The sequence below is a fragment of the Xenopus laevis genome, chromosome 8L, assembly GCF_017654675.1.
Source record: "Xenopus laevis strain J_2021 chromosome 8L, Xenopus_laevis_v10.1, whole genome shotgun sequence".
NCBI classification, from domain to species: domain Eukaryota; kingdom Metazoa; phylum Chordata; class Amphibia; order Anura; family Pipidae; genus Xenopus; species Xenopus laevis.
Genome location: NC_054385.1, coordinates 122,020,681 through 122,047,233, shown reverse-complemented (window position 1 = coordinate 122,047,233; position 26,553 = coordinate 122,020,681). Strand labels below are relative to the sequence as shown.

At 42.9% G+C, this 26,553-nt stretch overlaps 1 protein-coding gene across 1 annotated transcript in view; it reads right to left on the bottom strand.

Moving 5' to 3' along the window:
• XB5762037.L (uncharacterized XB5762037 L homeolog) overlaps window positions 1-26,553 on the bottom strand; it is a gene marked incomplete at its 5' end in the record, with an annotated part of 583,381 nt that overhangs the window by 144,507 nt on the left and 412,321 nt on the right.

The window sequence follows — 26,553 nt, the reverse complement described above, 5'->3', positions numbered from 1 at the left end:
CATCAAGTCTGTAGAGGAGCAGACTTGATGGCACAGTTGCAAAGAAGTAATTGTTGAGGGGAAGCTCTTAGCCCCATCCAAAATAAAAATTCACTTGTCACAGCTTTTAGAGGAAATAAAAGATAATTCAATAAACAATTTACTTTTATTTTATGACTTATTAGGTTCCTGGCAGGTTTAAGGGTGACCCCCCTTGTGTGGCCCCCCACATCAAAGTCAGCCTGCTGTGTCTATTTACCATGTGTAAAATTTAAAAGGTATCACTACAGAGATTAACTGGCCCCTGCATTGTTTGCACCTCAAATTCATACTGTAATCACCTATATTGTTCACTCGTGTAATCCTCTCTGCATTGTTCACACCTGTAACACCTCTATTGTGCACACCCCTAAAGCCCTGTAATGTTCATATCTCAGACCCAGACTGAAACTGCCCACATTATTCACCTATTCACATTCATACAAACTGCTGGAGGGGCACCAAAATTGTGTCATTGTATGTATGCACAGCAGGAACTGTTCATCTTAGAGAGGTCATGACTAGTTTCCCTGTCTCCTGCTGTATTCTGCCTTCCCTATGCTCCCTGTGTATGCCATACTCTGCCTTCTCTATGCTCCCTGTGTGTGCCATACTCTGCCTGCCCTATGCTCCCTGGGTGTTCCATACTCTGCCTGCCCTATGCTCCCTGGGTGTGCCATACTCTGCCTGCCCTATGCTCCTTGGGTGTGCGATACTCTGAATGCCCTATGCTCCCAGGGTGTTCCTTACTCTGCCTGCCTTATGCTCCCTGTATGTGCCATACTCTGCCTGCCCTATGCTCCCTAGGTGTTCCATACTCTGCCTGCCCTATGCTCCCTGTGTGTACCATACTCTATGTGCCCTATGCTACCTGGGTGTGCCACACTCTGCCTGTCCTATGCTCCCTGGGTGTGCCATACTCTGCCTGCCCTATGCTCCCTGGGTGTGCCATACTCTGCCAGCCCTATGCTCTCTGTGTTCCTTACTCTGCCTGCCCTATGCTCCCTGTGTGTGACATACACTGCCTGACCTCTGCTCCCTGTGTGTGCCATACATTGCCTGCCCTATGCTCCCTGGGTGTGCCATACTCTGCCTGCCCTATGCTCCCTGTGTGTGCCATACCTTGCCTTCTCTATGCTCCCTGTGTGTGCCAAACTCTACCTGCCCTATGCTCACTGTGTGTGCCATATTCTGCCTGCCCTATGCTCCTTGGGTGTGCGATACTTTGCCTGCCCTATGCTCCCTGGGTGTTCCTTACTCTGCCTGCCTTATGCTCCCTGTGTGTGCCATACTCTGCCTGCCCTATGCTCCCTAGGTGTTCCATACTCTGCCTGCCCTATGCTCCCTGTGTGTGCCATACTTTGCCTTCTCTTTGTTCCTTGTGTGTGCCATAGTCTACCTGCCCTATGCTCCCTGTGTGTGCCATACTCTGCCTGCACTATGCTCCCTGTGTGTTCCATACTCTGCCTGCCCTATGCTCCCTGTGTGTGCCATACATTGCCTGCCCTCTGCTCCCTGTGTGTGCCATACTCTGTCTGCCCTATGCTCCCTGTGTGCCATAATCTGCCTACCCTATGTTCCCTGTGTGTGTCATACACTGCCTGCCCTCTGCTCCCTATGTGTGCCATACATTGCCTGCACTATGGTCCCTGTGTGTATCATACTCTGCATGTGTGTGTGAAACTCTTGACTTCCCTATGCTTTCTGTGGGACATGGACCTGGTAGGGGGTTGCTCGTGGGGTTTGTTAGCATTTGGAAGTAGTTGTTAGGGGCCCCTGAAGTGTTAATCCTGTGTGTGTGTGTGGGGGGGGGGGGGGTGCTGTGTTATCCACAGGGGAGGAGGAGGCATATGGATTTAAGGGTAGGTTTTAATACGACTTACATTTTTCACATATGAGTGATACATGTGGACATTGTTTAAAAGTTCTTGCAGTAACATATGGGGTGCCGTTTGTCCCAAATACATTCTGTATACAAAACTATCCCTAATACACAGAATGAATGTCTCTCATGGTATATACATATTTGTGACCATACACAGATAAAAAAATATACAAAAGACTTATTTCTATTAAAGAATGAAAACAAAATCTGGTTAGTGCACAAAAGGATGTCATTATATCACAAACTCCATTCTGTACATTTTAACAAGCAATCTGTCTCACAAATGTATAACCTACATGTAACAGACACACTTATGTGCAAAGTTACTTACAGAATGAATTATGTAAAAAAAAACTTGGACATAATATATAATAGTGTAACTAACTAGTGCATGTCAAGCTAGCTTTGAATGACAAAATCGATATTTGTGACAGAAAGCAAAATTTTATAGTACAGGATTCATTCTTTCCACAAAATGAAAGTTTTCTTTCACAAAACAGATAAAATAACCATTCTGTGAAGCAACACTGTCAGTCACACTCCTGAACCCATAGGAACAAAGCTTATTTCCATATAACAAACAAGATGAGAAGTTGCCAGCTCCGCTCCACATGGCTGCTAGTAACCTGCTTGTGTGGCCATTTTGGTTAAGGGCATTCCTGCTGTTTTGCCATTATCTTATGATTCACTCCTGTTTCTGTTTCCTTTTTCCTGTGTAAGCTGAGAGCAATAATGGGGCAGGCCACACCTACCTGCCATGTTGTAATAAATGTAGCAGAAGCAGGGGGGTAACTACAGAGGAAGTAGACCCTGTGGCTGCAGGGTGGACCAGGAGGTATAGGGGCCCCATGAGGCCCTAATTCATATACAATTTCAATAAATATTGGTAAAACAAGTCAACCACTAGACATTTTAGGGGCCTGAAAGACATTTCTGTCTGTGTCAGACATCTCATCTGCATTGTGGTAAAAAAAACATGGCAACTGTAGTCATAAATGACCCCTAAATTCTATGTGGTACAATATGTAACCTTGGTGATTAGGGTTAGTGATGGGCCAATAAATTCGCCAGACACAAATTCGCTGAGAATTACCACATTTCATTGCAAGCAAATTAATTTGCCGGCAAAAAAATCTGCCCTCAAAAATTCCGCTGCATCAAAATGAAAAATTGGCGCTAGTAAAATTGACACACACATTAAAATTATTCAGATGCCGATTGACTTTAATGCATTTGGACCAAATAGTTGCATGTAGTAGCTCGCGTCAAAATTGACACGGGTCAGAATTGTTTTGACGCCCATTGCATTTTGGGAATTTTTGCTGTTTTGAGAATTTTAAGGCACAGATTTGTCCATCACTAATTAGGGACATTGTATAATTAATACTGTCAAATCTGAACTGCGGAGTTCCTTGCCCAGCAGCAATCCAGGTGCATGTCATACAATAATAGAATTAGAAAAACAGTATTTTACTTAGAGTCAGTTCAGAATTTTTCAACAAGACTGTGCTGCTGAACTCCATCCGCCAGTCGGTCATTCAGCTTTTTTACCAGATTAATCCATATGGGAAAACTTCACTCATGAGTAGTCTCTGCTCATTCACAAAATGCCATAGTGATGAAATGGAAACTGCCAAGAAGCTGCTTATAATCCTACTCATACTATACAGAATGTGTGTGTCCCCATTGTCTGGAGTGGAGAGGTTGCCAAACGAGCAGATCTTGCCCCAGTATGGACACTGGGTGATGTTCGTCTGATCCGTTTGTGGGCCCTAGGCAGCTCTTTTGGCAACTTTTATTGGCCAGTGTATGTCCACCTTTAGTCAGCCACTCCAGACACTGGGGATACAAACACAGTCTGTATAGTATGATGTGTGGGCCAAATAAGCAGTTTCTTAGTCACATAGTTAGCTGTAGTTTAACTACTACATAACTTAATTTTCATCACTATGGCAGCATTGTCAAAAGCAGTGTAACAGTTTGTGAGTGAGCAGAGACTACCCATGTGTGAATGTTTCCCATTGGATTAATCTGGTATATGTGGCTCAGTAAAGCAGCTGATTGACCCACTGGCGGATGGAGTTCAGCAGCTCAGTCTTGTTGCAAAAATGTGAACTCACACTAAGGAAAATACTATATATGTATTATGAGTGGCTGCTTATAAGACCTATACATCATACTATACAGAATATGTGTGCACATGATCAGTCACACATCTGTGTCTAAAACTATTATGCAGTAGTTGAACTATAGCTAACTAGAGACGTCTCATAAGACCCACTCATTATACTATACAGAATATGTGGCATATTTCCAGTCTACAGTTGCCACCTTTTTTTTCAGCAAAAATGGACATGGGGTGGGCTAGTGATGTAGGGGGCAGTGCAGGAGACATCAGGGGTGGGAATGATTATGTAGCAATCAGCGATTGTCATTTACTTCAGTGTCCTGTTTGGATTTCCTAATTTGGAAATCCGGACTTTTCACCCAGGCAGCCCTTCCAAAAACCGGGATAGATCATTCCCACATCTCTGGCTAAACCTATTATGTAGTAGTTGAACTATAGCTAAGCACATTATAAAGAGACTGCTAAAACCTAACAGGTGAAAGATTGCAGCTAGGAGGAGACATTGGAGTCTAACAATCATATACAAATGAAAAAATTTAGAGTTTCGAGCTATTTTTGTGTACTTCGGCTACGGAATAGTCCAAATTCGATTTGAATTTGAAAAAAAATTTGAAAATTCGATTATCGCAATTTATCATGTACTGTCTCTTTAAAAATTTGACTTCGACCATTCGCCATCTAAAATCTGTCAAATTGCTGTTTTAGCCTATGGGGGACCTCCTAGAACCAATTTGGAGTCAATTGGTGGACTCTGAAAAATCAAAGTTTTTTTTAGGAAAAACTTTGATTCATACAATTCAAATTCGTTCGAATACGGACCTATTCGTTTGAAAACCGACCTATTCGGCCAAAAAAAAAAAACGACGTAAATTCGGTTTGTCTTTTTGAATTTGAAATTTCGAAGTTTTTCAAAATTCGACCCTTGATATATATGCCCCTGGGAGTTTGTCAGATGTTATTAGGCCTGTGATGGGTTAGGCTGCAAGATGTAATTGTGATAAACTGGCTGGTATTGGATTAAATTATTCTGCTGTGTTAGTTCAGGTGGCAGGTAGGTGTGGCCATAGGCAGCAGAAGATGGTTTTGGCAGGGGGGGCTACCCGAAAGAGAATAAGCGGCAGTGCGCGGCAGAAAAATTTTGTTTACTACAGCCTCAGCACATTTATACAAATACACATACATTACATTTTCAGAGGTAATGACAGATGACAACAAGGAAAGAGTTAAGGCTGGGATTCTTACCAGTCTTCTCCTTCCTGAGGGGGGGGGGGAGAGAATATGTAAAGTAGCCTGCAAAATTACTGCAAAGCCCAGAATGAAAATTCTTCCCAACACTGCCTGTGTGTGGGCGGGAAGTTTGAATGAGTGAATTGGTAATACGAGCTGCAGCTCTTCTTCCTGCTGCAGTTCTGCCTGCTTGCTTTTTCCAGAGTCACCATCAGGCTCATCTTCTCAATCCTGCTGTTCACTCATATTGTCACAAGCAGCTTCTTCCTTCTGGGGGGGACTGTGTCCTGACAAGATGCACCACCAGACTGTGTGTACATGGGGCAAAAGCAGTGAATGAAGGGATCCGGTTACCAGTTACATACGGGGGAAAAATTTCATTTCGGACTGTACAAGGGGGGGATCTCCAAGGGGGGGTGGGATTACTTAGGGAGTGATCCTAGTTTAGAAGTTACTGACCCATTGTGTTCCGTACCTACAATGATGACTACATAGGATTAATGTACATACAGATCCTATTACACTAACAGTGCCCGATAAACAATTGCCTGCTAAGTTCCCTCCCCTTCCCATGCGAAATGTTCACTTCCATGGCAAATCAACTCGAGCCGTCGGCAGCTGCCAGGGGAAGCCTTTCATGGGGGGAGGTAGCTGCTGGAGTACCTCTCTGCACTCATACCCCCACCCCCTCAGTCTGACAGTCTCAGTCTGCAGCGGCACAGTCGGACAATTAAAAATAAAATTGACAAAAAGAAAAAAAAAATTACAATAAACTTTGTAAGCCTGCAGCTTACAAAAACGAGTGTGGCAATTCTAGGGGGGCTACAGCCGCCCTAGCCCCCCCCCCCCGGTTCTGACGCCTATGGGTGTGGCCTGTCCCATTATTGCTCTCAGTTTAGACAGGAAGAGGGAAACAGGAACAGGAGTGAATCATAAGACAATGGCAAAACAGCAGGAATGCCCTTAACCAAAATGGCCACACAAGCAGGTAACTACAATAAGAATAGCCATATCACCTAAAATGATCATATTTATTTTTTGCACACTTTTCTCTCTCTACAATCATTATAAGTGCAGCATTATATTTCTCAGCTTTTTGTAAGAACTTCCATTTATGAACCTGTAGTGTTTAACAGCAGCTCTTTTAGGAAAGGTTTGTTCATGTTTATTACTATGCAGCAGAGGGGACATTCCTGATGTGCCCCCACACCTGCGTGCGCCACCTATTGGCTTGCTCAACTGCAACCGCTGATTGGTCCACGTGCACAGCATCCCAAATCTTCTCTCAGTCATAGTAACATAGTAAGTTAGGTTGAAAAAAGACACACGTTCATTAAATTCAACCTTTTGAATCTTGGATTTGGTTTGCGATTCAGCCTAATTCGAGAGTAGGAATTGGATTTGGCTGATTCCAAGAGCATGGCTGAACCAAATCTAATTTAATTGACAAAAATCATTTAGGTGTGCTCTTCACGTTCACACAGGGTATTTCTGCTGGTGCGATGACTTTTCAAGAACTGAATAAGGGTTAGGATTTGGTTTGGTATTCCACTGATTCAGGTGAACCCTGAAAAGCAGGAGTTGGTGGATCCTTACTTTTTAGCCACTGTTTTGAACCTATCACTGATTGGCACCAGTCACTATCTAGAAAGAGCCCACTACTGAATGACAGTAAAGAAGCTGCCCTCTTATTCCTGCAGTGCTCTATCTGTTCTGCTGGTGGTGGTGGTGGTGATGCTAAAGTTACAGACACCGTTTTAATGTCGGTGCTGCTTTCTAAAGGACTGATTTGCTAACATAATTGCTTAAAGGAACAGTAACACCAAAAAATTAAAGTGTTTTAAAGTCATGAAAATATAAGGTACATTTGTGCTGCGCTGGTAAAAGTGGTAAGCTTGCTTAAAGGGGTGGTTCACCGTAAAGGTAACTTTTATTATGTTATAAAATGGCCAGTTCTAAGTAACCTTTCAATTTGTTTTCATTATTTTTTTTATATAGTTTTATAGTTATTTGCCTTTTTCTTCTGACTCTTTGCAGCTTTCAAATGACCGTCGCTGACTCCCTTCTAAAAAAACAAATGCTCTGTAAGGCTGCAAATGTATTGTTATTGCTACGTTTTATTACTCATCTTTCTCTTCATGCCTCTCCTATTAATATTCCAGTCTCTTATTCAAATCAATGCATGGTTGTTAGGGTAATTGGGACCCTAATTACCGGTGTAGGAGAGCTGTGTAAACTTGTCTCTCCTCTGTATTGTTTCTGTGCAAGGAGGGGGAGGAGCCCCACCCTCTGTGAGCTGACAGGAAGGAAGAGGGAGAAAGGAAGTGCTGCTGGGATATAGAATCAGCAGACTACAAGTACAGTGTACATTCTCCCAGAGTTTTGTGTGTGAAACTTAATAGGGAACCCCAGTGGCAGAAAAGCGTCATCTCTTTAGGATGCGGAAGGAAAGGGGGTCCTTGTCAGGGCTCTAAAGAACAAAGCCTGCTCTTCTCAGGGCACGGAAAGCCAAAGGAAGTCCTTCTTAGGGCTCTGAAGCAACTGCCACATAAGTGGGGATTCCCTTCAGCAGTCCAGAGATCAATAGCTGTGTTATTTGAGTGAAGTTGCTCCTGGCTGGCAGGTTACCTGTAAATCACTCTCTTCATCATACTAAAAGTTATCTCAAAGGCGAACAACCCCTTTAAGAAACTCTACAATAGTTTATATCAACTATAGTAGTGTTTCTGAAGCAAACACACCTGTTGTACCAGTGCAGGGCAACAGCGCATTATATTGTCATTCTTTTAAAACACTTTAATTTTTTGGTGTTACTGTTCCTTTAATAGCCTGAGTGCTTTTAACAATAGCAACACACAACTGCTTTCAGACTGTACAGTTCCAGGCACTGACCATGCAGCGGCACTGTTGTACAATTATCATGGGCTTGTTTGCTATTCGTAGTATTTCGTATTCTCAGTATAACTTTATTTCATGTAGCTGATTCAGTGCCATGTGTTATATCAGAGATCCCCAACCAGTGGCTCACAAGTAACATGTTGCTCCCCAACCCATGGACTATCTATTGGACTGCCAGCTGGTGGTGCTAACTGTTATGGAAGTATGTTTTAAAAAGGCACCAACATCTTGTGTTAATTGATGATTAAGGGCAGGACTCCACGGACGATTCCCGCGCGATCCGACGCGTTTTTGTGCAGAAAACTCATGGACGAGATTCAATTTGAGATGCAATTCAATTCAGAAAAACATATATCACGGTTTATCATGTGGAAACTCTATTGAAGTATATGGGGAAAAAAAGCTGGAACTGAATTTGGAGAAAAGTTTTTTCTCCTCAAATTAAATCTCGTCCATGAGTTTTCATGTGATAAACCAGGAGATATGTGTTAATGTCTTATGTGTTAAATTTCCCACAAGAGGGCAGTGTTAACCAGGGTACACACTAGAGTCCTGTACCTGACCTGTACCCGCAACCTGCAATCCGCAACCCAGACCCGCAAACCGAATTCTTACCCGCTTGGACCCGCTACCCAACCTGCAAGTACCTTATCCGCAACTCGGACCCACAACGCGCTGACTATCAAGAATCAGGAAGTGCGGTTATTGTAAACCGAAAGTGACATCATCGGAAGTAGCCGTGATCAGAAAAAAAAGGAGTAAAACAGGAAGTGCTGTCATTGTAATCTGGAAGTGACGTTATCTGAAGTAGCTGTGAGCAGAAAAAAGGAGTAAATATCACTATTGAGAAGACCCGTGGCCCGACCCGCAAACCCACAGAACCGCCGACCCCCGTCTATACCCGCACCCAGAACTTCTATCCGCAACCCACAGGGTATCTCAGGTTTTTGCGGGCAACCCACGGGTACCAGCGTGTACCCGACCCGCTGCAGGATTCTAGAACACACACACATATTTATTTATTTATTTATTTATTTATTTATATAAAGGTTATGTTTATGCAGTTGGATGTACAGACACAAAGAGCAGTACCAGCCCTATACCAATGGTACCACAATCTGTGTGTCACTGCAGCCTGAATCCTGGGATGGGGAGTACCGGGGGGCGCCACCAATGAGGCAAGTTCAGAAAATGATTTCCTTTTTTCTCTGTAATAATAAAACAGTAGCTTGTACTTGATCCCAACTAAGATATAATTAATCCTTATTGGAAGCAAAACCAGCCTATTGGGTTTATTCAATGTTTTAATTACCTTTAATTTGGAAAAGCCCAGGTCCTGATAACAGGTCCCATACCTGTACATGTTATACCTGCCTATATTTTGCATACACCCATTAATTTCCCAGTGCATATCCTTGTTGGTGCAGGTGAATGACCAATGGCACACAAGGAAAATCACATACTGATCAGCACTGGTGAATTTCAAGCAATTATTGCCTAAAAATGTGCACTAGGCCAGGCATTGGGGAACAGCAGAGGCACAATGTTGGGAATACTGGTGCTGATGTTTATGCCAAAAGCTTGAGGATCACTCCATGTTCCATAGATCTTAACGTTCTCTTAAAAGTTCTCATTGTGCATCAGCTTTGGGACAGTTAAATTCTTTAGGCAAACTAGATGAGACAAAGATCTAAGTAGTGTCTTAACAGTACAGAGAATTCCTACACTACTAATAAATAGTTCTCACTGGATTTAATCCTCTCCCTGTTTTATCACTGGATGATAGTGCTATGGTTCCCATGTCAAAATAAACTGGCAATGGACTTAAAGGGGTGGTTAACCTTTAAATTAAAGGGATCCTGTCATCAGAAAACATGTTTTTTTTCTTCAAAACTCATCAGTTAATAGTGCTACTCCAGCAGAATTCTGCACTGAAATCTCTCATTCAATTCAGTGCATGGTTTCTAGGGTAATTTTGACCCTAGAAACTATATTGTTGAAATTGAAAAATGGAGAGCTGCTGAATAAAGAACTTAATAATCCAAAACCACAAGTAATAAAAAAATTAAAAACAATGGCAAATTGCCTTAGAATATCACTCTCTACGTCATACTAAAAGTTATGTTAAAGGTAAACAACACTTTAAAGCTGGAACCCAACTTTTGTGATCCTCAAACCAGTTTAAACTTTAATTTCTAAGTCACGACCCAAACATGGAGCCTATACACTGTTTAGGCTGAGATACCATAATTCTCTTTAAGCACTGGGATAAATACTCCTTTTCACTGTACTATGCAGGTCATAATAATTAAAATTATTTCATCTGAATCCCCTGGTTAAGAAAGACTGGAAAATGAGTGCCACAAGGAAGATAAATTCTATTGATCTAATGGTACACTGCATTATTTCTGTATAATAGTTTCCATGTAGCTTTACATGGTTGAGTTAATATTTGATGAGGCAGTCAGATGGATAACACATTCATTTCCCCCCTCCAGGACAGCTGTCATTTTTGTTTTGTGAGATGTTAAATAAACCCGCCATTGGTAAATACTATATTCTGTAGAAGAAAGAGAGTTGCGTGATACATGAGCACTGTTTTGCATTCCTAATGCTTGTTTGGTTACTGGAGGCCATTGTGTGCTCTTTCGCAGCTCTTATTTATAAAAACAAAGATTGAAAGAAATATGGCTGACTGGCGGAACCAGATAAACCCCTTTTATTTCTGAACACCAGAGACTTGCAGTGAACTCAGTGAACCCCACCTAGTGGGATCTGGCAATAAACCTACGGGTTGCCCAACTAGGAATAAAGTAATAACACACACACACAGTATTTAGTGAACTGAATAACTGTTTATCTGAATTAAATGGGCATCTAGTACAAACAGCACTCCTAACCAGGTGGAAATAGGGGCCTCACTATCTAACTCTCTTGCACTAACTATCTGCCTAACAAAAAGAAGGCAAATTTCTTTAATGTATTTCCACAACAAAGTCTCTGAATCTTCAAGCACTCCTTGTTACTTTAAACAGGATTCTAACTCCAAAAGTCTCATGGGATGATTCACACAGATCCTTTAGGCGAGTCCATTACTTGCAGCCCTGCAGTGAGACTACCAGCCCCTTTGTATATTCAGATGGAAATCCCCTGCTGATGCTGGTTTTTCCAATCTGGATTTCTTTCACACTCTTTGTCAATCCGGGCACAGTATCTGGCGTCCCTGTGTCAGTCTGATCCCAATGTCTGCTTTTGGTGAAGCCTCTCAGCTATCTGGGCCCACTAGCAGCTCTCTGGCCTCTTTCTCTGTCCACCTTGTGGTTCTTTCTGCCAGGCTGCTCCTTGCCAGGTTCTGCTACTTCCTCTTCCTGCCACCCCTCCCCAGCTGTGTAACTTCCTGCAGCTCTGGGATCACTGTACAGCCAGTTGCTAGGTAACGACCAACCGCACACAGACACAGGCTTTGTGCCTGCGCCCTTACAGGGAACCATACCTCCCAACTGTCTCGTTTTTCACAGGACAGTCCAGATTTTGACAGCTCAGCCCACAGTCCTCGATTGTTACTGAAATTTAACTTTCTATTTGATCTCCTGCACTGAACAGCCAGAAAATGATACACAGTTTCAAACTTAATTGGCTTTTGGCAGAGAGCCTAGAATATATACTTGAATAAATTTGTAACTATTTAAGATAAGCAGGTCTCTTGGGGAAGCTGCGACTTGCAGCTTAAAGGGCAATTCACCTTCATTAACAAACCACATAAAAACCACAGAAATATGTTTAAACTTTCATAACCTGCCAAATTATGTAAAATGAACATGGTAATTAGGAGCTTTGGCCAACAAATGGGCGTGGTCAAAACAAATTTGCTGCGGCAAATCTTGTTGTCCCTCTTTCTATTTCTAAAATGTTGGGAGGTATACAGGGAACAACTTCAGTGGGATAAGTTCAAGAATTTCTCGCTACTTACCTGCCTATCTTCTTCTTCGGCACCTGGGGAGGATATTTTCTTTATAATGCTAAGATTTCACCTTAAAATTAAATTTTTCAGATCATGAAGATAGTGATATTCAGAGACAATTTGCAATTTACTCTTCATTTATTTGTGGTTATTGAATAATTTACAATTTTGTTCATCAACTCCAGGGTGGAATTCCAGCAACTACCTGGTTGATAGGGTCCAGTTTACCCTAGAAACCAGGCAGTGGTTGTATGAGAAACTGGATGATTAGGAGATGACTGGATAGAAAGTAATAAGTAATAAAAAATAACAGTACAATAGTAGAATCACCTTGCATCAATGGGCCCAGGGGAAGGCATCAGTGTGAAGTGCTAAAAGGTGCCATGTGTATGAAGATTTTCATTCATCCAGGTCATGGTATTTCTAGTAGACGTAAATCAATAGCAACTGTACTTGCTGAGTAATCATTAGATGTGTATTATTGTACCCCTGGGTGTGCTTAGCATGTGCACCTTTGTTAAATCAACCCTAAAGGTTGTATTAAAAACAATAATGTTAGTTAAGCAGAATTGCTCTAGAAGAAATGACACATTAAAAAAAAACAATTAAATGTTATCCTGAATTAGTAAAAAATGTATGCTTGCTTCAAAGGCGCGACTATTGTTTATTTTGTAGACATGGAGGCAGTCATTTAATTTGAAATAAAAGGTGCAGGTGTAGCACACCCTTGAGTGTGCTTTAGCAATGTGAATTACTGTGTATGAACAGAACTATTGCTGCTTGTATTGTGCCACCAACCCTCTTGTACCTGAGCAACTCCCAGCACCTTGAATACTCCTCTTTCCATTAGGAGAGGTCTCTTGCAGCAAATACATTTATTTACAATTACTCCAAATAAAGGAATTTACAGACACTTTGATGTGATTCAATACAATAGTAGAAGATCCCTTTCAAAGGTGAAACAAGTGAGGGATAGATTAACATAAGCAACTCATCCCTGAGAGTACATCACTGTGCATAGGGGATCCTCAGGCTGGGCTCTTGTATCCTGGCACCCTACCTGCTCCTCAACTCACCCACTGAAGTCCCTGCACTAGTGGTTCACACACTACAGGGTCCTTGTTGGAGCAAAAGCTGCTTACTATCTTCCCTGCACCTTCCTCTTGCTCCTAGAGCAAATATGCCAAAACCAACTATTACTAGCTAACCCTAGGAAGTATTGCAATGCTCTAAATCACCTCCATTTACTTCCAATTGATACACGTGGGAATCACATAAAAATGGTAATACAGGGAACTGTGATTTCACTTGATAATACAACTGTTCATGTGTTTTTCTGTGGGAATTGTATTTCTTCTGTATGACTCAATGCTAGTCCCAATTAACAGTATTTTTAAGAAAAAGAAACCCCACCAAATAGTTAATACTGTATCTATACCAAGTAAACTCAAACCTTAAATTGCAGGACCGCGATAATTAATGATAAAAATAATTAATAAAAGGTGCTGTCTAATAACTTAGGTAAAGTGCTAGTGCAAATAAATAAAGTGAAATCAAACAGTCCGAGGACTGATGAAAAAATTGATTATTCCTGAATTCAAAGGGTATATTAACCCACCAATAGATTCCAATTACACCCCTTAAAGGAACAGTAACAGCAAAAGATGTAAGTGTTTTAAAGTAATGAAAATATCATGTAGTGTTGCCCTGCACTGGTAAAAGTGATCTGTTTGCTTCAGAAACATTACTATAGTTCATATAAACAAGCTACTGTGGAGCAATGGCAGAAATTGAAAAAGGGCTATATGGCACAGGATAACTAATGGATAACAGATAACACCATTAGACAGACAGAACTTATTTGCTATTTGCTGTGTAACCTGAACCTTTTCTCCATTGAATGGCTGCCCCCATTGCTACACAGCAGCTTATTTATAAAATCTAGAGTAGTGTTTCTTAAGCAAACACAGCAGTTTTACCAGTGCAGGGAAACACTGCATTATATTTTAATTACTTTAAAACACTTTCATTTTTTGACGTTACTGTTCCTTTAATAAATAAGTTCATTCATTAATTAATATATAAAGTGCAATTAATCAAAAAGAATTGGCAAATTGATATTGCAATTAAGTTCCACCAGTAAAGTGCAGTGCAATAAATAGGCTAAAAAATGAGACTTGGTAATTAATTAATTAGTTAAAAAGGAATCATTAAAAAATGGCCAAAAATTCAGTATGGGTTAAAAAGTCATCCGGTCATACTCCAGAGATAAAGTTCATGGAAATTTGAAAAAATAGAGGGTGGAGTTGTCCCAAAAACTAACTGCCTATTTTGTTTCTAAGGCCTGGGACACCACAAAGTAAAGGCAGGACAGGGTAACCGGAGCTGTGGCCTTGTAACTTAACTTGCCCTAACAGTTAAAAGAGGCTAAATAGCCCTAAAAAGCCACAAACCCACGGCCCCTTAGAATGGAAGGAAGATGGAAGAGGTGGTAAAGCAAAAGGATTAGTGTATACCCTACATACGAAAAAAAAAATACAAAAATACATGAATGTAACCCAATATTTATAACATTTTGACTAGCATGATGAACATATGTGCATAAGCATTAGCTGCTGAAGGTGCAGCGATGAGCTTTCATAGGTGCCTCAGGGAGGAGAAGTTGCTGGTGAGATTATAAATAAAAACAGACAGCATGGTGTTTACCCCAGGTGACTGCAATTCCCACTAGTGATCGAAAATTTTCCTTTACTGGAAAATTTGAGAAACTGTAAACATTTATGAAATGCATTGACGTCAACGGGTGTTTTTGTCTTTTCCCAGCTGCATTGACTTTATTATTTTGCAGCAATTTTTTCCGCACACAATATATTGGAGTATAGGGGTGTGTTTTGTCAGTGAAACCAGAATGAATAATTTCACTAATTACTAATTGCCACAATGCTGCAGCACGCTGATAAGATTTGTAGATCCTGCCTTTTTCTTTTTGTTTGTTTGTTATTTGTGCCCCTGAGGAAGACCAATATGTTCTAAATGCGTTGGGCTTACTTTTGATTTTTGTATATTTGCAGACATTGAAGCATTAAGAACCTCATGAACCACCTTGTGTGAGGAGACTGGGCACATTTGCTTTCATTGCTCAACCTGCAGCTGACTGAACAAAGCTAATCACTGATTGGTTGCTATGGCTTACTGCCCGGGTGAACCCCATCTAAACTCTTAACCTCCCTGCTACCTTTCCTGTGCCACTATGGTGCCCACTGTTTCTTCTGCTTCTGTTGCTGCTTAACCTGTTTCTCTGAGAATTGAACATAAATTTGTTGTGCTCACCAAACCTGCTCCTGTTCCTGGTGCCCTCCTCACTGGCTGATTAGTAAACTATGTGGTTCTCGTAAACTTGTATAGGGGATTGCCATCTAGAGATGACACTCTCCATACTACTATCTCCTACCGAGGGAGCTCTTGCCACTAACTGCACACTACTTCTGTTGCTTCACATCTGCAGGGATCATGCTTCTAACTTTTGGCTGGCAACTACATGGGCCTTACCCACCTCACTAGAGATGTCGCGAACTGTTCGCCGGCGAACTTGTTCGCGAGAACATCGGGTGTTCGCGCTCGCCGGAAGTTCGCGAACGTCGCGCGACGTTCGCCATTTTGGGTTCGCCATTGTTGGCGCTTTTTTTTGCCCTCTCACCCCAGACCAGCAGGTACATGGCAGCCAATCAGGAAGCTCTCCCCTGGACCACTCCCCTTCCCTATAAAAACCGAAGCCCTGCAGCGTTTTTTCACTCTGCCTGTGTGTGCTGAAGAGATAGTGTAGGGAGAGAGCTGCTGCCTGTTAGTGATTTCAGGGACAGTTGAAAGTTTGCTGGCTAGTAATCGTTTTGATACTGCTCTGTTATTGGAGGGACAGAAGTCTGCAGGGGTTTGAGGGACATTTAAGCTTAGGTAGCTTTGCTGGCTAGTAATCTACCTTCTACTGCAGTGCTCTGTATGTAGCTGCAGTGGGCAGCTGTCCTGCTTCTGATCTCATCTGCTGACTGCTGCAATAACAGTAGTCCTTTTAAGGACTGCTTTTATTTATTTTTTTGTTGTTTTACTACTACTACTACTACTACTATAAGAGCCCAGTGCTATTAGTCTAGCAGTGTTGGGGAGTGGGACTGGTGTGCTAATCTGCTGCTCCTAGTAGTTCAGCAGCACCAACTTTAATTTTTTTTTTTAATATTCATTTTTTTTTATTTTACTTTTTTTTATTTTACTACCGCTGTAGTAGTGTATAAGTTGACCTTTTAGGCATTATTTGCCCTGTAGGCATTATTTGCACACTGTTTTCTTCAACCCGCCATCTAGCTGTGTGACCTTGTTCACATTCTGTCTAAATATCCATAATATTACCGTCTCCAGAAAAACACCGGAGTGACTTTTTTCAAGCAGCCATAATATATTTTACGTAATCCGTATCCACCGCTGTAGTAGTGTATACGTTGACCTTGTAGGCATTATTTGCACACTGTTTTCTTCAACCCGCCATCTAGCTGTGTGACCTTGTTCACATTCTGTCTAAATATCCATAATATTACCGTCTCCAGAAAAAACACCGGAGTGACTTTTTTCAAGCAGCCATAATATATTTTACGTAATCCGTATCCACCGCTGTAGTAGTGTATACGTTGACCTTGTAGGCATTATTTGCACACTGTTTTCTTCAACCCGCCATCTAGCTGTGTGACCTTGTTCACATTCTGTCTAAATATCCATAATATTACCGTCTCCAGAAAAAACACCGGAGTGACTTTTTTCAAGCAGCCATAATATATTTTACGTAATCCGTATCCACCGCTGTAGTAGTGTATACGTTGACCTTGTAGGCATTATTTGCACACTGTTTTCTTCAACCCGCCATCTAGCTGTGTGACCTTGTTCACATTCTGTCTAAATATCCATAATATTACCGTCTCCAGAAAAAACACCGGAGTGACTTTTTTCAAGCAGCCATAATATATTTTACGTAATCCGTATCCACCGCTGTAGTAGTGTATACGTTGACCTTGTAGGCATTATTTGCACACTGTTTTCTTCAACCCGCCATCTAGCTGTGTGACCTTGTTCACATTCTGTCTAAATATCCATAATATTATCGTCTCTAGAAAAACCACTTGAGTTACTTTTTTTCAAGCAGCATTCATATATTTTACGTAATCCGTACCCACCGCTGTAGTAGTGTATACGTTGACCTTGTAGGCATTATTTGCACACTGTTTTCTTCAACCCGCCATCTAGCTGTGTGACCTTGTTCACATTCTGTCTAAATATCCATAATATTACCGTCTCCAGAAAAAACACCGGAGTGACTTTTTTCAAGCAGCCATAATATATTTTACGTAATCCGTATCCACCGCTGTAGTAGTGTATACGTTGACCTTGTAGGCATTATTGCACACTGTTTTCTTCAACCCGCCATCTAGCTGTGTGTATTATCGTTTCCAGAAAAACCAACTGAGTTTTTGTTGTTGTTTTTTTAAAAATAATGCCAGGCAAAGGCAGGCCGCCACGCAGAGGCCGTGCTAGGGGCCGTGCTGCTATGCAATCCTGTGGCCCTAGCAAATTGCCCAGTTTTAAAAAGCCAATGACCCTGAACTCCCAAAATGCTGAAGAGGTAGTTGACTGGCTTACACAGCACACCCCATCCTCTACCGTTTCTAACTTTACCACAACATCCTCCTCATCCTCCACTGCTATGGCCACCCCACGTAACACTTCCTCCACCACCGGTGCCCCTTCTTCACTGGGGTCAGAGGAGTTATTTTCCCATGAGTTTCTTGAACTGAGTAATGCGCAACCATTATTGCCAGAAGAAGATGAAGGAGATGAGGACCTTACACCAGATTTAATTCTGGCAGAGAACACGATAGAGATGGACATAATGAGTGATGAGGAGGAGGTCCCCGCTGCTGCTTCCTTCTGTGATGTGTCAGAAGAAATTGATGCATCTGAGGAGAATGATGATGAGGAGATTGATGTTTTGTGGGTGCCTAGTAGAAGAGAGCAAGAGGAGGGTAGTTCAGATGGAGAGACGGAGAGTCAGAGAGGCAGTAGGAGAATAAGACTTAGAAGAAGCAGGGAGGACAGCCCGCAGGGATCAGTAGGGCAACAACATGTATCGGCACCTGTGTTCAGCCGGCCAACGCACCCGCCATTGCCGCCAATACCGCCAACTCCGCCAACTTCTACTGTTACCGCCAGATCGCACACTTCCAAAAAGTCAGCAGTGTGGGATTTTTTTAATGTGTGTGCCTCTGACAAAAGCATTGTAATTTGCAATGAGTGCAGTCAGAAACTGAGCCTTGGTAAGCCCAACAGCCACATAGGTACAACTTCTATGCGAAGGCACATGAGCGGCAAGCACAAAGCACTTTGGGAGCAACACCTCAAAGGCAACAGGCAAACTAAAAGCCACACTCCTTCTGGTCCAGCATCTTACTGCTCTACCTCTGCTCTCCTTGACCCGTCTGAACCACCCTCCACTCCGCCTTCCACCTTGACCACCTGTTCCCATTCCCAGTCATCTGCCACCAGCCAAGTTTCTGTGAAGGCCATGTTTGAGCGTAAGAAGCCAATGTCTGACTGTCACCCCCTTGCCCGGCGTCTGACAGCTGGCTTGTCTGCACTCTTAGCCCGCCAGCTTTTACCATACCAGCTGGTGGACTCTGAGGCCTTCCGCAAATTTGTAGCAATTGGGACACCGCAGTGGAAGGTACCCAGCCGCAATTTTTTTTCTAAAAAGGGAATACCACACCTGTACCAACATGTGCAGAGCCAAGTTACCGCATCTCTGTCACTTAGTGTTGGGCCAAAGGTCCATATGACTACTGACGCATGGTCCTCCAAGCATGGTCAGGGCAGGTATGTCACCTACACTGCCCACTGGGTGAACTTGGTAATGGCTGGGAAGCAGGGAATGGGTAGCTCAACAACAACAGTGGAGTTGGTGTCACCACCACGGATTGCACGCGGTTCTGCCACCACCTCTACTCCTCCATCGCTCTCTACCTCGTCTTCTTCTTCTTCTTACTCTGCTGCTGGGTCCTCCTTCTCCTCCTCCACACCTGTGCACCCCCAGCTCCCCCTAGGCTATTCGACGTGCCAGGTACGCCGTTGTCACGCTGTCTTGGGGATGACGTGCCTGGAAAGCAAAAACCATACCGGATCTGTACTCCTGTCATCTCTGCAGTCACAGGCCGATCGGTGGCTGACCCCACACCAACTGCAGATCGGAAAAGTGGTGTGTGACAATGGAAGCAATCTGTTGGCAGCGTTGAGACTAGGCAATTTAACACATGTGCCCTGCATGGCACATGTGTTAAATTTAATAGTCCAACGTTTTGTCTCCAAGTACCCAGGATTCCAGGACGTTCTCACCCAGTCCAGAAAGGTGTCGGCCCATTTCAGACGTTCCTACACAGCCATGGCACGCCTTGCTGACATTCAGCAGCGCTACAACATGCCAGTCAGGCGTTTGATTTCTGACAGCCAGACTCGCTGGAATTCAACGCTCCTTATGTTGGAACGTCTGCTGCAACAACAAAGGGCCGTCAACGAGTACCTTTTTGAACTGGGTGGTAGGACTGGATCTGCACAGCTGGGGATTTTTTTCCCCCGTTACTGGGTGCTTATGCGCGATGCCTGCAGGCTCATGCGACCTTTTGAAGAGGTGACAAATATGGTCAGTCGCACCGAAGGCACCATCAGCGACCTAATACCCTTCGCTTTCTTCCTGGAGCGTGCCGTGCGACGAGTGACAGATGAGGCTGTAGACCAGCGTGACGAGGAGCTGGAAGCGCACGATTTCTGGTCGGAATCACCAGAACGAACCCAGGCACATGCTGCAACGCAGGGAGAGGTGCCAGAAGTGGAGTCAGAGGAGGAAGGTGGCTTTGTGGAGGAGGAGGAGGAGGACCAACAGGAGCAGGCTTCCCAGGGGGCTAGTGGTGACCTTTTGGGGACCCCTGGTCTTGTACGTGGCTGGGGGGAGGAGACCGTGGATGATGCAGTCCTTGATAATGAGGAAGCGGAGATGGATAGCTCTGCATCCAACCTTGTGAGAATGGGGTCTTTCATGCTGTCATGCCTGTTGAAGGACCCCCGTATCAAGAGGCTTAAGGAGAAGGACCTGTACTGGGTCGCAACGCTACTAGACCCTCGGTACAAGCATAAAGTGTCAGAAATGTTACCAACATACCACAAGTCCGAAAAGATGCGGCATTTACAAACCAGCCTGCCAAAACATGTTGTACAATGCTTTTAAGGGTGATGTCACTTCAGGAACTCATCAACATTCCAGGGGCAGAGGTGCCAGTAATCCTGCCACGAGCACACCTGCAAGGACAAAGCCCTTTGGCCAGTCTGTAACGTCAGACATGCAAATGTTTTTCTGTCCAAGGCAGCGCCAGAACCCTTCTGGATCCACCCTCAAAGAACGCCTCGACCGGCAGGTAGCGGACTACCTGGCATTAACTGCAGATATCGACACTCTGAGGAGCGATGAACCCCTGGACTACTGGGTGCGCAGGCTTGATCTGTGGCCAGAGCTGTCACAATTTGCCATGAACCTCTTGTCTTGCCCAGCCTCAAGTGTGCTCTCAGAAAGGACCTTCAGTGCAGCAGGAGGGATTGTAACTGAGAAGAGAACTCGCCTAGGTCACAAAAGTGTCGATTACCTGACCTTTATTAAAATGAATGAGGGGTGGATCTCGGAGGGTTACTGCACGCCGGAAAGACTTGTTCTGACTTCTATGCAGCTGTCCTTCTCTTCAAGCCTCATGACTCCACACACAGCTGTCCTTTAGCGTCCTCCTCCTCCCTCCGCCACCGTTACAAACTAGGGTGCAAACCCTACTGGTTTAATTTTTTCTGGCCTCTGTGCTTCAGTGGCTGCAACCAAAAAAACTGGGCAAACAATGTCTACAAGGTCAACGTATGGCAAAAAATGACTATTTTCAGCATTTATATGGCATATTTTTTCTGGCAACTGTGCTTCAGTGGCTGCGTCCAAAAAAATGCATATTTTCTGCATTTATATGGCATAATTTTTCTGGCAACTGTGCTTCAGTGGCTGCGACCAAAAAAATGCATATTTTCTGCATTTATATGGCATAATTTTTCTGGCCTCTGTGCTTCAGTGGCTGCAACCAAAAAAATTTATATTTTCAGCATTTATATGGCATAATTTTTCTGGCCTCTGTGCTTCAGTGGCTGCAACCAAAAAATTTATATTTTCAGCATTTATATGGCATAATTTTTCTGGCAACTGTGCTTCAGTGGCTGCGACCAAAAAAATTACTATTTTCAGCATTTATATGGCATATTTTTTCTGGCCTCTGTGCTTCAGTGGCTGCGGCCAAAAAAACTGGGCAAACAATGCCTACAAGGTCAACGACGTTGACCTTGTAGGCATTGTTTGCCCAGTTTTTTTGGCCGCAGCCACTGAAGCACAGAGGCCAGAAAAAATATGCCATATAAATGCTGAAAATAGTAATTTTTTGCCATACGTTGACTCAACGTATATGGCAAAAAATGACTATTTTCAGCATTTATATGGCATATTTTTTCTGGCAACTGTGCTTCAGTGGCTGCGACCAAAAAATGCATATTTTCTGCATTTATATGGCATAATTTTTCTGGCCTCTGTGCTTCAGTGGCTGCAACCAAAAAAATTTATATTTTCAGCATTTATATGGCATAATTTTTCTGGCAACTGTGCTTCAGTGGCTGCGACCAAAAAAATGCATATTTTCTGCATTTATATGGCATAATTTTTCTGGCCTCTGTGCTTCAGTGGCTGCAACCAAAAAAATTTATATTTTCAGCATTTATATGGCATAATTTTTCTGGCAACTGTGCTTCAGTGGCTGCGTCCAAAAAAACTTGGCAAACAATGTCTACAAGGTCAACGTATGGCGAAAAATTACTATTTTCAGCATTTATATGGCATATTTTTTCTGGCAACTGTGCTTCAGTGGCTGCGTCCAAAAAAACTGGGCAAACAATGCCTATAAGGTCAACGTATGGCAGTTGTTTAAAGAGAACAGTAGATTACTAGCCAGCAAAGCTACCTAAGCTAAAATGTCCCTCAAATCCCTGCAGACTTCTGTCCCTCCAATACAGAGCAGTATCAAGCAGATTACTAGCCAGCAAGCTTACTATCATCTGTCCCTGAAATCACTAACAGCTCTCCCCCTACACTATCTCTTCCAAGCACACACAGGCAGATTTTTCAGATACATTTTTGCCCTTGATCCCCCTCTGGCATGCCACTGTCCAGGTCGTTGCACCCTTTAAACAACTTTAAAATCATTTTTCTGGCCAGAAATGTCTTTTCTAGATGTTAAAGTTCGCCTTCCCATTGAAGTCTATGGGGTTCGCGAACCGTTTGCGAACCGCTCGCATTTTTGCGCAAGTTCGCGAATATGTTCGCGAACTTTTTTTCCGACGTTCGCTACATCCCTACACCTCACCTCTCTGTTGTAGGAACTACTGTATGCCACACCAAGGAGTGTGACTGTGGCATAGCAGGTATAGTAGGGAGAGATGGTGCCTATAGTAACAGTGGGATAATAGTCTTTGGGAAGGGAGTGTGACTGTGGGATAGCAGGTATAGTAGGGAGAGATGGTGCCTATAGTAACAGTGGATAATAGTCTCTGGGAAGGGAGTGTGACTGTGGGATAGCAGGTATAGTAGGGAGAGATGGGGCCTATAGTAACAGTGGATAATAGTCTCTGGGAAGGGAGTGTGACTGTGGGATAGCAGGTATAGTAGGAAGAGATGTTGCCTATAGTAACAGTTGGGGATAATAGTCTCTGGGAAGGGACTTTGACTGTGGGATAGCAGGTATAGTAGGGAGAGATGGTGCCTATAGTAACAGTGGATAATAGTCTCTGGGAAGGGAGTGTGACTGTGGGATAGCAGGTATAGTAGGGAGAGATGGTGCCTATAGTAGCAGTGGGATAATAGTCTCTGGGAAGGGAGTGTGACTGTGGGATAGCAGATATAGTAGGGAGAGATGGTGCCTATAGTAACAGTGGGATAATAGTCTCTGGGAAGGGAGTGTGACTGTGGGATAGCAGGTATAGTAGGGAGAGATGGTGCCTATAGTAGCAGTGGGATAATAGTCTCTGGGAAGGGAGTGTGACTGTGGGATAGCAGATATAGTAGGGAGAGATGGTGCCTATAGTAACAGTGGGATAATAGTCTCTGGGAAGGGAGTGTGACTGTGGGATAGCAGGTATAGTAGGGAGAGATGGTGCCTATAGTAACAGTGGATAATAGTCTCTGGGAAGGGAGTGTGACTGTGGGATAGCAGGTATAGTAGGGAGAGATGGTGCCTATAGTAACAGTGGGATAATAGTCTCTGGGAAGGGAGTGTGACTGTGGGATAACAGGTATAGTAGGGAGAGATGGTGCCTATAGTAACAGTGGATAATAGTCTCTGGGAAGGGAGTGTGACTGTGGGATAGCAGGTATAGTAGGGAGAGATGGTGCCTATAGTAACAGTGGATAATAGTCTCTGGGAAGGGAGTGTGACTGTGGGATAGCAGGTATAGTAGGGAGAGATGGTGTCTATAGTAACAGTGGGATAATAGTCTCTGGGAAGGGAGTGTGACTGTGGGATAGTAGGGAGAGATGGTGCCTATAGTAACAGTGGATAATAGTCTCTGGGAAGGGAGTGTGACTGAGGGATAGCAGGTATAGTAGGGAGAGATGTTGCCTATAGTAACAGTGGGGATAATAGTCTCTGGGAAGGGACTGTGACTGTGGGATAGCAGGTATAGTAGGGAGAGATGGTGTCTATAGTAACAGTGGGATAATAGTCTCTGGGAAGGGAGTGTGACTGTGGGATAGCAGATATAGTAGGGAGAGATGGTGTCTATAGTAACAGTGGGGTAATAGTCTCTGAGAAGGGAGTGTGACTGGGATAGCAGGTATAGTAGGGAGAGATGGTGTCTATAGTAACAGTGGATAATAGTCTCTGGGAAGGGAGTGTGACTGTGGGATAGCAGGTATAGTAGGGAGAGATGTTGCCTATAGTAACAGTGGGGATAATAGTCTCTGGGAAGGGACTATGACTGTGGGATAGCAGGTATAGTAGGGAGAGATGGGGCCTATAGTAACAGTGGGATAATAGTCTCTGGGAAGGGAGTGTGACTGTGGGATAGCAGGTATAGTAGGGAGAGATGGTGCCTATAGTAACAGTGGGATAATAGTCTCTGGGAAGGGAGTGTGACTGTGGGATAGCAGGTATAGTAGGGAGAGATGGTGCCTATAGTAACAGTGGGATAATAGTCTCTGGGAAGGGAGTGCGACTGTGGGATAGCAGATATAGTAGGGAGAGATGGTGTCTATAGTAACAGTGGGGTAATAGTCTCTGAGAAGGGAGTGTGACTGTGGGATAGCAGGTATAGTAGGGAGAGATGGTGCCTATAGTAACAGTGGGATAATAGTCTCTGGGAAGGGAGTGTGACTGTGGGATAGCAGGTATAGTAGGGAGAGATGGAGCCTATAGTAACAGTGATATAATAGTCTCTGGGAAGGAAGTGTGACTGTGGGATAGCAGGTATAGTAGGGAGAGATGGTGTCTATAGTAACAGTGGGATTATAGTAACAGTGGGATAATAAACTCACTAAGGGGCGAAGCACCCCTTAGTGCTTCACCACTTGTTATTGTTGTCATTGTTGCTGCATCAATGTACCATTAGCTGTTGTTGAATTAAAAGTCCAAAGAGAGAGGACAGAAAGACCATTATAAACTGGGGGCAATTAGTTCATGAACAAATGCATAATGACTACATGTAGACAGTGTTTATTTGTAAAAAAAATACATCCAGATATGTTTATATACAATATATATATGGAGGATTAGATGCCATGTGCTACATTGTTTCAAAAGTCCAAAGCAGCAGTGCAAAGAATAGAAAGTCATAGACAAATATCAGTCACATAGTAACATAGGTTAAAACTAGACACCTCTCACAAATTCAACCTTTTTGTCCAGAGGAAACCTATTGATCCAGAGGTAGACAACCATTCTTACCTAAAATTGATCAACCCTAATTACAACACAAACTTTAATAATTAATACACCTTGAGGTGTAATCACTCTCTTTTAAAAGAAACCATTGCTTAGATCAGAGCAACTTCTCCCCTATAAATGCTGTGACAAAGGAGAGGCTAATGCCTAGTTAGATCGGTACTTCAGTGCTGGTCTGGGTAATCACTCTCTTTTACCTTAAAGGACCAGTAACATCAAAAATTTTTACAAAAAAACATGTTAGTATACATTGAAAAAAGACAAATGAAACTCCGCTTGTGCTCCTCTTCAGAAAGTGATCGGGCGATCCATCGTGTGGCGCTCGATTTCTCCTCCCTGACTTCTTTATAGGAGATAGCCAGGGAGGAGAATTGAACGCAGTTTGATGGAAGAGGAGCGGAAGCAGAGTTCGGTAAGTTGTTTTTTAATAAAGGCTTTGCGATTTTAAAGTTTAATTTGTCTTGGTTTTTTTTTTCTATTTATACGAACGAATTTTAAAAAAAACTTTTTTTTGATGTTACTGGTCCTTTAAGTGGGGAGAAAAGAACAAGCCTCAGTAAAAAATCAATGCTTTGGTATTGGCGACCTCTCCTCTTATAAAATGCAACTGGCGTCGCGGAGGATCAAGCCCATTTAAGCCGATGCCTTGGTCTGGAGACACTGACCCTGAGACATGCAGTTATGCAGGGAGGTGCCAAACCAGTTAGGACCAACCTATGGGGTTTACCTTGACGTGATATGGTGCGGCTTATCAATCTTATCAACATCATTTTGTCAGACTCACATCCATTATCTAAATCGTCCATTAAATGGACTGAGTTTTTACAATGTCAAGTGTCTCCCTCAGATTTGGTGAAATCTATTAATACTTATAATAAATTAATTTTGGCAGAGAGTTGGAGAATACAACACTTTAAGCTTATTCATTTAGGATATGGGAAAATGTTTGCTAAAAGTACCTCTAATAGTCCTATATCATTTTGTCCTAAATGTGACGAGACTAATGTGTCAATTTTTCATTATTTATGGTCCTGTCCAAAAATTAACCTTTTTTGGAGGGAAGTTACTAATTTTTTGAATTCTAGACTGAAGATAAAAATTAAACTATCTCCGTGTATTGCTTTACTGCATCTAGATATTAATATGCTTTCTGCAAATCCTAAGTCAAATATTATCTCCCATGAGAGTAAATTATTGACTTCCTTTTTTCTAGCTGCTTCAAGGAAAGCTTTATTTAATTTCTGGTTACAAAAGGAACCCCCCTCATTATCGGACATCATCTCTTATATGAATCAGCTTAGTTGGCAAGAAGCCTTAATAACTAAAACTAAAGGAAGTATTTCCA